The sequence below is a fragment of the Triturus cristatus genome, chromosome 1_2 (genome assembly GCF_964204655.1).
Source record: "Triturus cristatus chromosome 1_2, aTriCri1.1, whole genome shotgun sequence".
NCBI classification, from domain to species: domain Eukaryota; kingdom Metazoa; phylum Chordata; class Amphibia; order Caudata; family Salamandridae; genus Triturus; species Triturus cristatus.
This window is the reverse complement of record NC_140580.1, coordinates 266,270,383-266,284,879: the sequence shown is the minus strand read 5'-3', so window position 1 is coordinate 266,284,879 and position 14,497 is coordinate 266,270,383. Positions and strand designations below refer to the sequence as shown.

At 49.2% G+C, this 14,497-nt stretch overlaps 1 protein-coding gene across 6 annotated transcripts in view; it reads right to left on the bottom strand.

Moving 5' to 3' along the window:
• LOC146867141 (uncharacterized) overlaps positions 1-14,497 on the bottom strand; it is a 799,234-nt gene that overhangs the window by 347,253 nt on the left and 437,484 nt on the right. The window lies entirely within an intron of this gene.

The window sequence follows — 14,497 nt, the reverse complement described above, 5'->3', positions numbered from 1 at the left end:
CCAATCCACTTGGCAGCGGCGTAACTAGCGGAGGCGTAAGGAGACAGAGGACGCGCCATACTGGAGGTACGCCACAGCGTGACCAGAAGGCTCTGCTAGCGGTGGGCAACGTGAGCTTTGGGTGGAAACCAAGAGTGAGCACCATCAGCGCCAGGACCTCCACTGCAGGGAGGAAGAGGCCTTCCCCTGGGCATACACAGGAGCCAAGTACAGAGCGGTTGGGCCTGCGGAGAGCCACCCCACAGCAACTGGGGGACCGTGTTGCATGAGAGGATTGCAGAATCACCCGCAGGCACCCCGGGAAGCAAGATCGCAGGCGGCGTGGTGTGGTTTGAAGTCGGGCGACAGAGGAGCCCGGAAGATTCCACCCTAGGGCCCAGGGAGCATAGCAGGATAGTCACAGGCCCAATGCGCACTTACGTTACAGAGCCTGAAGCGAGCACGCAATAGGTCTACAGCACATGGAGGTCGGGTGGTAGGGACCGATCAGCAGCGATCTGTGGCCCAGTAGAGAGCAACGGAGGGGATAAAGAGCCAGAGGCCACGGCCCAACCTACGCAGGGCCTGAACATAGGCAAATGGTGAGGCGATCCATGGATCATATGGCTGTCACAGAGGAAGGAAAGAGCGACGGGGGAAAGCAGCAACAGCTCCTGAAGGCCCGTGGACCCTGAATAACCCCCCAGGCGATCAGCCTTTCCCCGGAATTCACAGGGTGGTCTGGCGCGCGTAGAGCTTCTACACTTACTGAGGCAGCACCCCAAAGAGCATGCGGAGCCCACGGCACACAGGGGCCTGAGGAGACGCTGGGGGAAAAGACAGGAATACGACCACCCGAGCTCCAGGTGGTTGAATGACACGACACCCACCAGGCGTCAACCAGCAAAGGGGGAGGTGAAAGATAGACATAAGGCCTGGCTGCGCAGCTGAAAGGGAGGCATTGAAGCACCTAAATGGCGATACAGCCATATAGCCAGTGGGCTACACGCATCAAGCACAGCAAGGGGTGAGGACACCCTGGTCGGCAGCGGAGACTACAATGTCTACACTACCAGGGAAGAAGGACCGGACCCTAAAAGATATGCTGACCAAATTGCCCACAACAAGCGGTGACAAAGGGCGGTCATCACCGGCACTGCAAGCGGGGCAGGATCCGGAGTCCGCAGAAGCAACGGTCACCCGTTCCTTTCTGGAAACACTGATCAACAAGCTCCGAGAAGATCTACAGTCTCAGAAGAGTGAATTTGCTTCGGAAGTGAAGGAGGTTCGCAGGGACTTAGATGCAGTGGGGGAACGAGTTGCTAACATAGAGGAACAGGATCAAACACGAGATGAGCTACAGCAGGAAGTGATCAGGCTGCGAGAACAACAGGTGGACCTTCAGGCAGACGCCGAAGATCTGGAAAACAGATCACACCGGAATAACATTTGTATCAAAGGTGTTCCAGCCAAAGAAGAAGGTGCAGACATTACCCAATAACTACAGTAGCTCTTCCGTAGCATATTGGATGCCCTGGGGCCGACCAAATAGTCAGTATGCACAACAGTAGGCAAGCCACTCCCCCCCCCCCCCGCCCTCGACCAGGACCGCCCACTCTCCCTTTTTCTCTATGTAGGTTGCATGCAGCAGCCTACAAAAAGAAAATGGCCCAGGTGGGGCGCGCTCTGCTGCGCCTCAATCACAAAGCTGCCATTGCAGCATTGTGATTGGCGGAGGGGAGGGAGGGAGGCTGCCTTTCCTGGGTGATGACGTCGCCTGCAGGAATTTGAAAAGGCAGGACGGTGGGAGTGTGCCCGATCCAGAAGCTGAGGTGGCAGCGGCAGAGGAAGGTAAGTTACGTTTTATTTAATGTATTTTTTTAATTAAACAAACCCCTCCCGCTTCCCCCATCCAAGCCGAGGACCCCATTTCCACCCCCTCTCCCCCCACCCGCCCGTCATGCCCATTCCGTTGTCTGAAATTTCACTTCCTGTGGTGTCCCAATACAATTAATATGACCTTTATTCACAATATAAGAAATTGTATACGGAGAGCGAGGCCTATCATTTGAGCGGCAGAGATTAGCATTAAGAAGTGACGAGCTGTGAATGGTCTGAAGGAGAGGCCTGAAAGGTCAGGGGGCATTACTAGAAGCAGCGTGTGTGTCGTGCATGATGTCCAAGCGGTCACCTCGCCGGTTATTGTGTTGGGAAGAGGGTGGGGGTGGCGTCTGGCATAGGCTTTTAAAAGTGAACACGATACAGTACACACAATCAACTCTAGATACAAAAGTCAAACTTGCCAAAATGTGACCAAATTGAGGAAGTAGTTTGCAAGATTCAACATTACAAAGTACCACAATTATGTCACCAGAAGTTACATCATATAGAGGCCTTGCCCCCCGTGATGTCTTCACAGGAAACAAAATCACGTCACCTAGGAGGGAGATACTGCAGAATACAGTTGCTGATACCAGCTGCAATAAACAGCAGCAGTTAGCGGGGCATAGGTCCTTCAAGAACAGACTAGTGAGTATTCACACTTCTGACGCCTGCATGATATCTGGGCAAGACTGGCATCTTATTTCATCTGACATTTCGCTGGTGGGCATGAGTCACTTCTACTTGAGAACAACAGCGCTCTGCGGGTTTTCTCTGGCGTGGGTTGCTTCTGTGAGCCATTAGTTCACATGAATTATAAAAGCTTGCCCTACTCCGCCCAACTGCTAGCAGCACCCTGAGTGTGACGAAGCCGAATAGGGTTAAAAAAACAAATCCCTCTTTAAAGTTCTTAAGGAATCAATTGTTCCAAAACCCTGCACAGCAAACAGTTATATTTCCCATAAAAGCCTTCTTACTTATTGCATTGCTTGAACATGTCCCACTGGTTCATAGCGTCTGTCCGTTCAACTGTTGGAAAGCACGAGTTCCGTAAGTAACAGCTGGAGTCGCTGTGCCAGGGAATATTGTACATGAAGTTTACGACCGCCTCAGCCGAACCACCTACAGCGGAGGTAACCATTGGCTGGTCATTGCATGCGTACTAACAAGACCTGGTGTGCAGGGGCTCTCATCGAGGTGCTATAATTGATTGTGGATAAATATACAGAAGTAGAGAGTAAGAGCGTGTACCGGTGCCGACTGTGTCTGAGCGAATATGATACATGGTATTTTGAGAATTAATTCAAGGTGATTGTTGGTGGGCGGGCTACTGTTGGGGGGGGTCCTCTTTGGATCCCATGCACGGTCTAGGGGGTGGTTATGCACGGTGTCCAGTCGGGTTTGTGCATTGTCTGGAAGCGCCAGGGCATTTTATTTGGTTGTCTGCGCAGGGTGACTGGGAAAGGCCTTTGCAGGGGATGAAACAGCCCACACAAATAGTCTGGAGGCGCCAGCATATGGTATCTGGGGTTGTTGGGGCAGGGAGTCTGGACTGTTATTGCAGGTTGTCTGGGGAAGGCCTGTGCAGAGAATGGGGCAGCCCGTGCAGGGTGTCTGGGCTGTTAATGCAAGGCGCCTGGACTCTGGCGCAAGACTTTCTCTGAGGGATGTAACGTTAAACGACAGGTGATATGCATCCAGGGGGCCGTGGGCGACTTTCAGGTGAAGCTTGGGGTCACCCTGACCCGGCTTTGGGCTCGCTCGCTGAGCTCGCTACAGTACAGTACGATGATTATTTTATGCCTCACCACTTTCACATTTCACTAGCCGCCACTGATATTGGAGCTAGTATTTCTTGCTTGGCCACATAATGCACCCGGCATTTTGGATCTCCAGGAACACGCAAACTAGACCTGCGGGTCCTGGACAATATGGGGTTTTTGTTGGGATTCAGTGGGGGTTAGGAGGCGGGAGGGGGACTGGTACGTATCTTGGAATAGCTACATGGGCACAGTACTTTCTGGGGGCACGGTTACCTCAGGGTAAGAGAGGAAAAGGGGAGTTATGGACAACCTGAAACAAGGCTAGACAGCAAGGTAGTCACTTCTCAATCATGTCACATAGCACATTGAAGATTCTCACACTGAATGTGAAAGGCCACAATAATCCCGTAAAGAGTAAGGCCATCCTCTCCTATTTGGAGAACTCTGGTGCAGAGGTATGCCTCCTACAGGAGACCCACTTGCTTTCAAAAGATTGGCACCAGCTGCTGTCACGTGCCTTCCCCTAGCAGTTCTTTCCTTCTTCTTTGGATAAAGTGGCGGGAGTGGCAATTTTGAATGCTAAACGTTTCCGAGGGAAGTGCGGGACAAAGTTGCAGAAATCAAAGGGAGGCTCCTAGCACATACGATACAATCGGGGGGCATACGTGGGTGGTGGGCTTGGTGTATGTCCCCAATTCACAACAGGAACGCTTTCTGAAGACAGTTTTTGCGGAGGTTATGACTAGGCAAGAACGTTTGACAGTGGTGGGAGGAGACTTAAACATTGTGATGGACGCAGTTAAAGATAGATCCAGGAATCTTTACACGCAAGCTGGAGCACTGTCACAGGCAGGGGTGGAGTTTCTTCGGTCCATGGGGATGGTGGACTGCTGGTGGGACAAACACCCCCAAACCTCAAAATACAAATTATTCCTATGCCCGGTTGGATTATATGCTAGGCACGACGGAACTCAACACATTGGTAGAGACTGCTAGCATCATACCGGCAGCACTATCCGATCATGATGCTGTATTGATCTCCTTGCGGCTAGCACCGCAGCGGAGATCGTCGGGGTGCTGGAGGCTGAGCGATTACATGCTACACAAGGAGGTAGTGAGACAACAGATCACCAAGTGCATTAAAGATTACTTGGAGGTGAACGATACTCCGGACATCTGTGGCTTCGCTGTGGGAGGCGCTGAAAGATGTGGTGAAAGGCGAGCTCCTCGCCATTGCGGCAGCAGAGAATAGGGAAAGAAAGGAAAAGAGGGATCAATTAGGGGCGCACGTTTTTGAATTGGAAAGGGTTCACAGGCGGACAGGGACAGCCAGAGTATGGAAACAATTGAAGGCAGCGAGGGCTTAATTGGCAGGGCTGGATCTCGATAGGGCGAAATATGTGGCATTACGATTAAAGTACTGCTACTATGTTGGAGGGGATAAGACAGGGCGAATGTTGGAAAATAAACTGAGGGCCAGGATCCAACAGTCTAAGATCCAGACTATCAAGAATGACGAAGGGTAGAGTTAATAGATGACGAAGACATTGCCCATACATTCAGGGACTTCTATGCAGATCTGTATGAGAGGGAAGATAGGTCGGAGCAGCTTATGATATCATATTTGGAGTGGGCACATACAGCCACGATAACTAACAATCAGGCAGAATTGCTGGACTCCCCCATAAAACTGGAGGAAGTAATCGGGCGATCTCACAACTTAAGCTTCTTAAGTAGCCGGGGCCAGATGGCTTCTTGGCGGGATTTTATAAATCCTTCTGTCACATCTCAGCCCCAGTACTGACACGACTAACTCATTTGACGGACCGGGATCGATCCCGCCTGGAATGCTGTCAGCATCCATAGTGGTGTTGCCCAAACCTGGGAAGGACAAAACACCATGTGGCTCATACCGTCCAGTGTCCCTTCCCAACGTGGATTTGAAACTATTCACGGGCATATTGGCGGCGAGGCTAGGCCCATTGATGCCCGGTATAATAGAACCAGACCAAGTTGGATTTGTACAAACCCACAAGGCGGTGATAACACCAAGAGGATCCTACATTTAATTGATAAAGCCTACCTCATGAATATGGATGCCCTTTTACTAACGGTTGACGCCAAGAAGGCATTTGACCGGGTCGACTGGGGATATATAGAAAGAACTTTACTCCACTTTGGTATAGGCAACCATTTCCGCTCTTGAATGGCGGGTTGCTATAATAACCCTACGGCTACAATTAGAGTTAACAGGGTCTCCTCATGCCCCTTTACTATCCAACAGGGCACCAGGCAGGAATGTCCACCGTCGCCCCTCCTGTTTGCTTTATACATCGAGCCACTAGCCCAAAAAGTGAGAGACAACTCAAACATCGAAGTTATTCCATTTGGGGGGGGGGGGGGGGGGGGGGGGGGAGGAGCATGTGATAAGCCTCTATGCAGATGATCCACTAGCCTCCCTCTACTCCCCGGAGATATCGCTTCCGGCCTTTTTACAGGAATTGCAGTCTTTTGGGCAGGTTTCTTGATTCAAGGTTAGTGTGGGAAAAACTCAGACCCTTACTTTTCCCAGGAATTTGCCAGACCTCGGTAACGGGGGGACACAATGACTCAAAGATCTAAATGGCGGCTGGGTATTCCGAACCTTCTAAACTACTTCAGGGCAGCCCAACTGAGTTATCTTGTGGAATGGAGTAGGGAGGAATATGAAAAGCGATGGCTCAACCAAGATAGAGCCCTGGCTGGACTTGCCTTGTAGAAGGTCCCCTCTTTAAAGAAAGGGGATAAACCAAGGAGTCTTTGGAGGTCACCCGTCAAAAAGTCAGCGATGGAAGTATGAGACAGGGCAGCTACTAAGGCAAACTTTACGACATTCCCCTCTCCGATGACAACACTTTTAGGTAACAGGGAATTTTCACCAGGGATAGATACTAAGGCGTTCGCAGAATGGCTCAAGACACCTTGCAAAGCGGCAGGACACTTTTTCGATCTGGAAGGGATTATACTATTCACACAAATGCGACAAGACTATGCACTACCCGAGACAGAACGTTTCCGTATATACGCAAATAAACACTGGTTACTTCACCCCGATGTTCTCCTACAGGTTAGTCAGAAATTGACTATATATCAGAAATGGCTGATTACCAAACGGGATGACAAGAAACTAGTATCTGAATTATATGATATGCTACTTCAAAAGGCCCCTACACAACCCACTGCTAGCCAGAAGCGCTGGGTAAGGGAATTAGGACGAGACTTGTCGAGGAAGGAATGGGACGACATATATTATAGGGCCAAATATATGGCAAGGAAAACAGCGAGAAAGGAAATGGTTATTAAGATAGCTACATATTGGCATCTAGCTCCAGCACGCCTTAACAGAGGGAATCCGGATCGAAGCTCTACTTGTTGGCATGGGTGCGGGGAGGAGGGCACTTTGTTAAATTTGCTATGGGATTGTCCCCCTTTAGCATCTTATTAGCCTAAAATACTAGATGAGATAGACTTAAGGTTTGAGACACAAATCCTACGATTCCCTGCATATATAGTACTGGGATTGACTAACTCCTTAATGTTCCCATTGAAATCCCGTAAGGGGAGGCAGATGGGTTTGGCTTTGGGGGCAACGCTCCAAAATATTTTGTCATACTGGGGAACGCAAACTATGCCTACATTTCTTGGTTGGCTACACAGACTATGGTATATCATGGGGATGGAGTGAATACACGCCTCCCTCACAAATTCCGAAGAAGCCTTCAAGGAGGCGTGGAAGCCGCTCATTGGTCTAGTGTCAATGGAATTTCACTAGATCACCTGTCCGAAATATCTCCGTCTCCGCCGGATAACAAACATAGGGGATCCCTCCGAAACTCATTGAACCCTGAGAGGGAAGCAACCATGGTAGCTAAACACACAACAGAGGCAATAAGAAGGGTACCAGTGGGGGTTGGGACGGGTGGGTGTGGGGCACTATTTGAAGGTTGGTTTTGTTGTACCTCTCCTTTAATATGCTTGTTTCATATAAGACAATTAAGATGTATATGTCATATGACGTAAGAGCTGATACCTGTAAAACAGATCCAACTGGAGTTGAGCAATGTACTAATACGGGCGTATACTACGTATTGTGAAAATTGTCATATGCTCAATGTTATTGCTAAATATAAACAGAGCTAAACCTAAACTCGTATGTATTATTATTATTGCACTGTGCACCTTGAAAGTCATGAAGCTCAGTTAGAAATGAGAAGAGAGAAAAAATAAAACAAAGTCACACTCGACCTTCAATTTAGTAAGCGCTTAAAAAGTTGCCAAATAGTTCCCAGCGTAGGAGAGGCCAAATTGTTTATGAATCCTGCACTGAAGACTCAACATCGCCTAACATCGTATCCGAAGGTGGCAGCCCCTCAAGAACTTCCAGTATCATATCCAATGAGCAAAGATGGTCCTCTCTGGTTCACCCGGCAGCTGCTGGAAGAGTTAGATGCCTGCACGCCTGATGCCGAGGCCTGTACTTCTGTAGCACAGCGGATATCCCATCCAACAGGAGCAGAGACATACCTTGGAGGCTCTAGAAATGCAGTCATCAACATGGGAATATGCTGTTGGCAACTGCACGTGTGGGCTTGCAAAGGTACCAGTAGCGCTTCTATGTCTGGCGGTGCAACCGATGGAAGTGTCAAACACAGGTCTAACACATAGTCAAATCCGCAGAAGAGGCAATGGTACATAGGCAGGACACAGTCTAGCCAGACCAGTCTGAAAGACAGGAACCAATGGTCACTCAGCACTCGCAGCAGAGGTGTAGTCAAGTAGAACACCATGGGCTCATGACAAAGTTGTTCTAGCAGTATTCTCTCCATTTCTTGAGGGATTGCGACGTCCATTGTGAAGCAAGAGAATTAAAATCAGGATACCCGCTACCGAAAACAGGACCAAATGAAGCCCTCCAAAAATGCTTCCAAGTACAGAGTGTATGAAGCCTGGAATTACTCCAAAGATGGTCTGAAAGGTGGTTAAGAGACCTGATCCAAGTCGCTTAAGGAATATGCTACTTACCAGTATGCATCTGTTCTTGGAATGTAGAGCTGCAGAGCCACACACTAAGGATAAGATCGCCATCTGGTGTTGGGCTCGGATGATTGCAGGTTGTTGTTGTCTTCGGAAGAAGTCTTTGGTCACGAGATTGGTGACTCCTCCCCTGGACAACAGTGCGCATGGGCATCCACTCCATCCTCAGATTGTTTTTCGCCATGATGGGAAATGATGGAGTGTATAAGAAGTAAAAAGAAAGGATGTCCATGTATAATGTCTAATTAGGACAATGCTGGAACGGATACAGGTCCCGGGGAGGCGGGTGGGCGTGTGTGGCTCTGCAGCTCTACATGCCAAGAACAGATGCATACTGGTAAGTAGCATATTCCGTTCGAGGCATATGAGCTGCAGATCACACACTAAGGATAGACTATATAGCAGTGTCTCCCCTAGCGGTGGTCACCTGTATCAGTTGCAGCAGTTTGGAATAGAGTTTTTAGGACAGCTTGGCCTACTGAAGCTTGTTGTTTGGATTGCACATCAACACAGTAATGCTTAGTGAAGGTGTGTGTAGTAGACCATGTGGCTGCTTTACAAATGTCTTCTAAGGGGATGTTCCCTAAGAATGCCATAGAAGCCCCTATTTTACACATGGAGTGCGCTCTAGGGGGAACGGTAAGAGTACGTTTAGCTTTTTGGTAACATATTTGGATACATTTGACTATCCACCTGGCGATACCCGATTTGGAAATAGTGTTGCCTTTATGTGATGGAGCGAAAGCAACAAACAGTTGCTTGGTTTTCCGAAAAGGTTTTGTTCTGTCGATGTAATAGAGCAAGGCTCTTTTAACATCTAAGGTATGAAGTGCCCTCTCAGCTACTGAGTCTGGATTAGGGAAGAAGACTGGCAGTTCGACTAACTGGTTTAGATGGAAAGGGGAAATGACTTTAGGGAGGAATTTTGGATTCGTCCTAAGAACCACTTTGTTCCGATGTAGTTGTAGGAAAGGTTCTTCGAGAGTTAAGGCTTGTATTTCACTTACTCTTCGCAGGGATGTGATTGCGATGAGGAAAGCCACTTTCCATGTTAGGAACTGCAGTTCGCATTTGTGCATTGGTTCAAATGGGGGACCCATGAGCCTTGTTAGAACAATATTAAGGTTCCACACCGGGGAAGGTGGTAACCTTGGAGGAATAATTCTTTTAAGACCCTCCATAAATGCTTTAATGGCTGGTACCTTAAAGAGGGACAGGTGTTATCTATTTTGCAAATGGGCTGCTATTGCCGCTAGATGTAGACGTATAGAGGAATACGCTAAATTGCATCTTTGCAAGTGTAGTAAATAGCAAATTATGTTTTAGATGGAAGCATCCAGTGGTTGTATGTCATTGTTAGCGCAGCAAATGGCAAATCGTTTCCATTTTGCAGCATAGCTTGCCCTAGTAGTAGGTCTTCTGGCTTCTTTAATGATATCCATACAGTCTGGAGGAAGTTTGAGGTACCCGAACTCTAAGACTTCAGGAGCCAGATTGCCAAGTTCAGTGTTTGAGGATCTGGGTGTCTTATTTCTCCATGGTTCTGGGTTAAAAGATCCGGGGAGAGATGCAGTTTTTGATGTGGAACTAGCGATAGTTCCAAAAGTGTGGTGAACCAGGGTTGACGTGCCCAAGTGGGAGCCACTAGGATGAGTGTCAGCGACTGTTGTTTCAGTTTGCGTACCACAAATGGAATGAGTGGGAGAGGTGGAAAAGCGTACGCAAATCTGCCTGACCAGTTCATCCATATTGCATTGCCCTTTGACCGTGGGTGTGGGAACCTGGCGGCGAAGGTTGGGCATTTTGCGTTTTCTTGTGTGGCGAACAAGTCTATGTCTGGTTGTCCCCACTTTCGGAAGAATGGGAGTAAGACTCTGGGGTGTAGTTCCCATTCGTGTATCTGCTGTGTATGGCGACTTAAGAGGTCGTCCACTTGGTTCTGAACCCCTGGGAGGTGTTCTGCTAGCAGGTAGATGTTTTGGGGAATTGCCCATCTCCAGATTTGTTGCGCCAGTTGGGACAGTTGTAGAGAATGTGTCCCCCCTTGTTTCTGTATGTAATACATTGTGGTCATGTTGTCCGTGCGGATGAGGACAGTCTTGTTGTGTAGATGCACTTGGAAGGATTTCAGTGCTAGGAACACCGCTAGAAGTTCTAGGTGATTGATGTGGAGCTGTTTTTTTTGAGTTGTCTACCTTCCCTGAGTGGTGTGTTGAAGGAGGTGGGCTCCCCACCCCGTGAGAGATGCGTCGGTGGTCAGCACAACTTGTGGAAGAGGCTCCAAGAACGGCCGCCCTTTGGACAGGTTGATGGTGTTCCACCACTTCAGCGAGCGAAGTGAGCGGCTGTCCACCAACACCAGATCGGTAAGTTGTCCGTGGGCCTGGTTCCACTGTTGTGCTAGACATTCCTGTAAGGGACGCATTTGAAGGCGTGTGTAGGGTACTATGGAGATGCATGACGCCATCATGCCTAAGAGTTGCATGAACACTCTTGCGGGGAGAGAGTGTTGTGTTTGAAATTTTTTGATGAGAGTTTGTATGTTGGCTATCCTGGCTGTGCTGGGATAAGCTACTGCTTTGGATGTGTCTATGGTGGCTCCCAGGTATTGTTGTACTTGGGAGGGTTGTAGTTGAGATTTGGGATAGTTGATGGTAAATCCCAAGTTGTGTAGGGTTTGAATAGTGCGGTGAGTGTGGCGAACGCATTTGTCTAGAGTATTGGCTTTTATGAGCCAATCGTCCAGATAGGGGAAGACATGGATTTCTTGTCTCCTGAGATATGCTGCCACAACTGCCAAGCACTTGGTGAATACCCTGCGTGCAGTTGTTACTCCGAATGGGAGAACTGTAAACTGATAGTGCTGACCGTCTACCACGAATCGTAGATACTTCCTGTGAGCGGAATGCATAGGGATGTGAAAATATGCGTCCTTGAGGTCAAATGTGGCAAGGAAGTCTCCTTGTTGAAGTAATGGAAGGACCTGTTGGAGAGTGATCATGTGGAAATGATCCGATTGTATGTACTGGTTTAGTAGTCTGAGGTCCAGTATGGGTCTTAAGGTTTTGTCCTTTTTGGGAATGAGGAAGTATAGGGAATATACTCCTGTGCCCTGATGTTGTAGTGGAACAGGTTCTATTGCGTGTTTTTGAAGTAAAGACTGTATTTCTTGTTTGAGGAGCGTGAGGTGGTGAGACGTTATGGGACGGTGCCTGGGTGGTATGTTTGGGGGTGGGTTTATGAGTTTGAGGCAGTAGCCAGATTGGATAATTTGTCTTACCCACCTGTCTGTAGTGATGGTATTCCAGACAGGTAGGAACTGTTGAAGGTTTCCCCCGACCGGAGTGGAATGGTCTGGGGGGAGTGGTGGCAAGTCACTGTTTGGTGGCTGGAGAGGTGCGGGTGTTGTTGTTGTTGCCCCGTCCTCGGCCTTTAGTATTGTTTCCCCGATAACCTCCTCTAAAATATCCTCTGTTAGGGGATGTTTGACCTGATGCTTTGAAGGTGGAGGAGTTGTCTGTTCCCACATTTTTGGAAGCTCCTCTATAAAGGAGCGACGAAAGGAGCCTCTGGGTTGAGTAGACTGCAATGCTCCCATAGATTTGGCAGTCTCATTATCTTTCTTCATTTTTTCTAGGGCAGTGTCTACTGCAGGCCCGAATAGTTGCTCCTGATTAAAGGGTTGAGCAAGAATGGTGGTTTGGACTTCCGGCTTGAAGCCGGAAATGCGCAGCCATGCGTGGCGTCTAAGCAATACACTTGTGTTGACTGCCCTAGAGGCGGTGTCCGCTGCGTCTAATGCACATTTAATGGAGGCATTGGATATTAGTTTGCCCTCTTAGATCAAGTCAGTGGCCTGTGTTTTGTATGGTTCAGGCAGGTGTTGCAAAAGATCCTGTAATTGATCATAATGGGCTCTATCATAACGAGCCAATAGAGCCTGTGTATTGGCAATACGCCAGTGGTTAGCAGCTTGTGCGGCAACCCTTTTGCCGGAAGCCTTCAGGAGTTTAGACTCCTTGTCTGGGGGCGGCGTGTCTCCGGTTGTTTGGGAGTTCGCCCGCTTTCTGGCATTTGATACGACTAGTGAGTCTAGGGGGAGTTGCGCCTTGATGAACGCAGGATCCTGTGGCGCAGGTCTATATTTTGTTTCTATTCTGGGGTTGAGAACCCTGGCCCTGACAGGGTCTTTATAAACCTCATTGGCATGCTTTATCACTCCCTTAATCATGGGTAGAATGTGAACTGTCTTCTGCGACTGCTCAAAAGTGTCGAGTAGAAAATCCTCCTCAGGAGTGTCGGTGTGCATGGTGACGCCATGAAACGATGCTGCTCTGTTTATAAGCTGACCAAACCCTAAACGGTCATCAGGAGGGGAGGGTTTTGAGGGGTATGGAGTGGGGTCAGGCATATCAGGCATAGGGTAAGTCCAGTCATCTACTGGTGCTGTGTCCGGGAGTGTAAAGGGATCAGTAGGATCAGTGGGATAAGTAAAGAAATCTGGGTCTCCCCCTCCCCCTAAATCATCATCATCCTGTGGAGGTGGTGTATGAGAAGGAGATGGTAGAGGTGAAGGCGGTGGGGGGGATGGAATAGGAGGTAATGTAGGAGAGGAAGGACGTATGGGTGAAGTGGCACAGTCCTCCTTCTTTGGAGGTGCTGGAGGAGGTGTTGTGTCCAGCTTCCTTTTCTTGTAGGGCACCGCTGTGACATGTCCAGTTTTCGGATTTATGTAAATCCGTTTTTGCTTTGGATCAGGCCGAAAGAGTTCCTCACTGTCCGAAGGCGGCTTTGGGTCCGACTTTGTTTCAGATTTAGATTTTTGTTCTTTATGGACTTGTTTTGGCACCGAGGATGTTTTTGGTGCCGAAGAACTTTTCGGTTCCGGTGGATTTTTCGGTGCCGAAGAACCTTTCGGTGCCGAAGGACCTTTCGGTGCCGACGAGCCTTTCGGTGCCGACGAGCCTTTCGGTGCCGATGAGCCTTTCGGTGTCGGTGGAGACTTCGGCGCCGAAGAACATTTCGGTGCCGGTGGGGATGTCGGTGCCGAGTGACGTTTCGGGGTCGATGGAGATTTCGGTCTCGGAGCCTGCTTCGGTGCCGAAGGTATTATAGGCACAATGACATGAGGTTTGCTCGAGCCCGAGCCTCCTGCAGGCTTACTTTTCTTCGGAGCCGGGCCCGAGGGCGGGGCTTCTGAAGATGTTTTTGGATCACGACTGGGCCCAGCTGGCAGAGTCTTGACCAATGTCTTTTTGGGTGGTGTTGGGGTAGGGGGGCTGGTACTCACAGGCTGCCCCGGATCAAAATCGTCTGCCTCGGACACGATCTGGAGATCTTCGGAGTCGTCGTCAGGGACATCCTGTGCAAAGATGTCTTCTGGTTCCGGAACCGGCTTGGCCATGATATGGCGTCGAGCTCTTCGGTCCCGGATAGTTTTCTTCGAACGGAATGTGGCGCAGGCTGGACAGCTGGATTCGTTGTGGTCTGGTGAAAGGCACAAATTACAGACCTCGTGGTGATCGCTATGAGGAAACTTTGCTCCACATTGGGGGCATTTTTTAAAAGGTGTCCTTTCCATCAGCCGCGTACGGAGTCGGTCCGATATGGATTTCGACGTCGAGTTTTCAAATTTTGAGAGTTGTAGTGATTGCTATAAGTTTTCTGCTGGAGCGGAAAAAAGTTTGTCCGAACCCAATGGCGGAAAAAAACAATCTGAGGATGGAGTGGATGTCCATGCGCACTGTTGTCAAGGGGAGGAGTCACCAATCTCGTGACCAAAGACTTCTTCCGAAGACAAC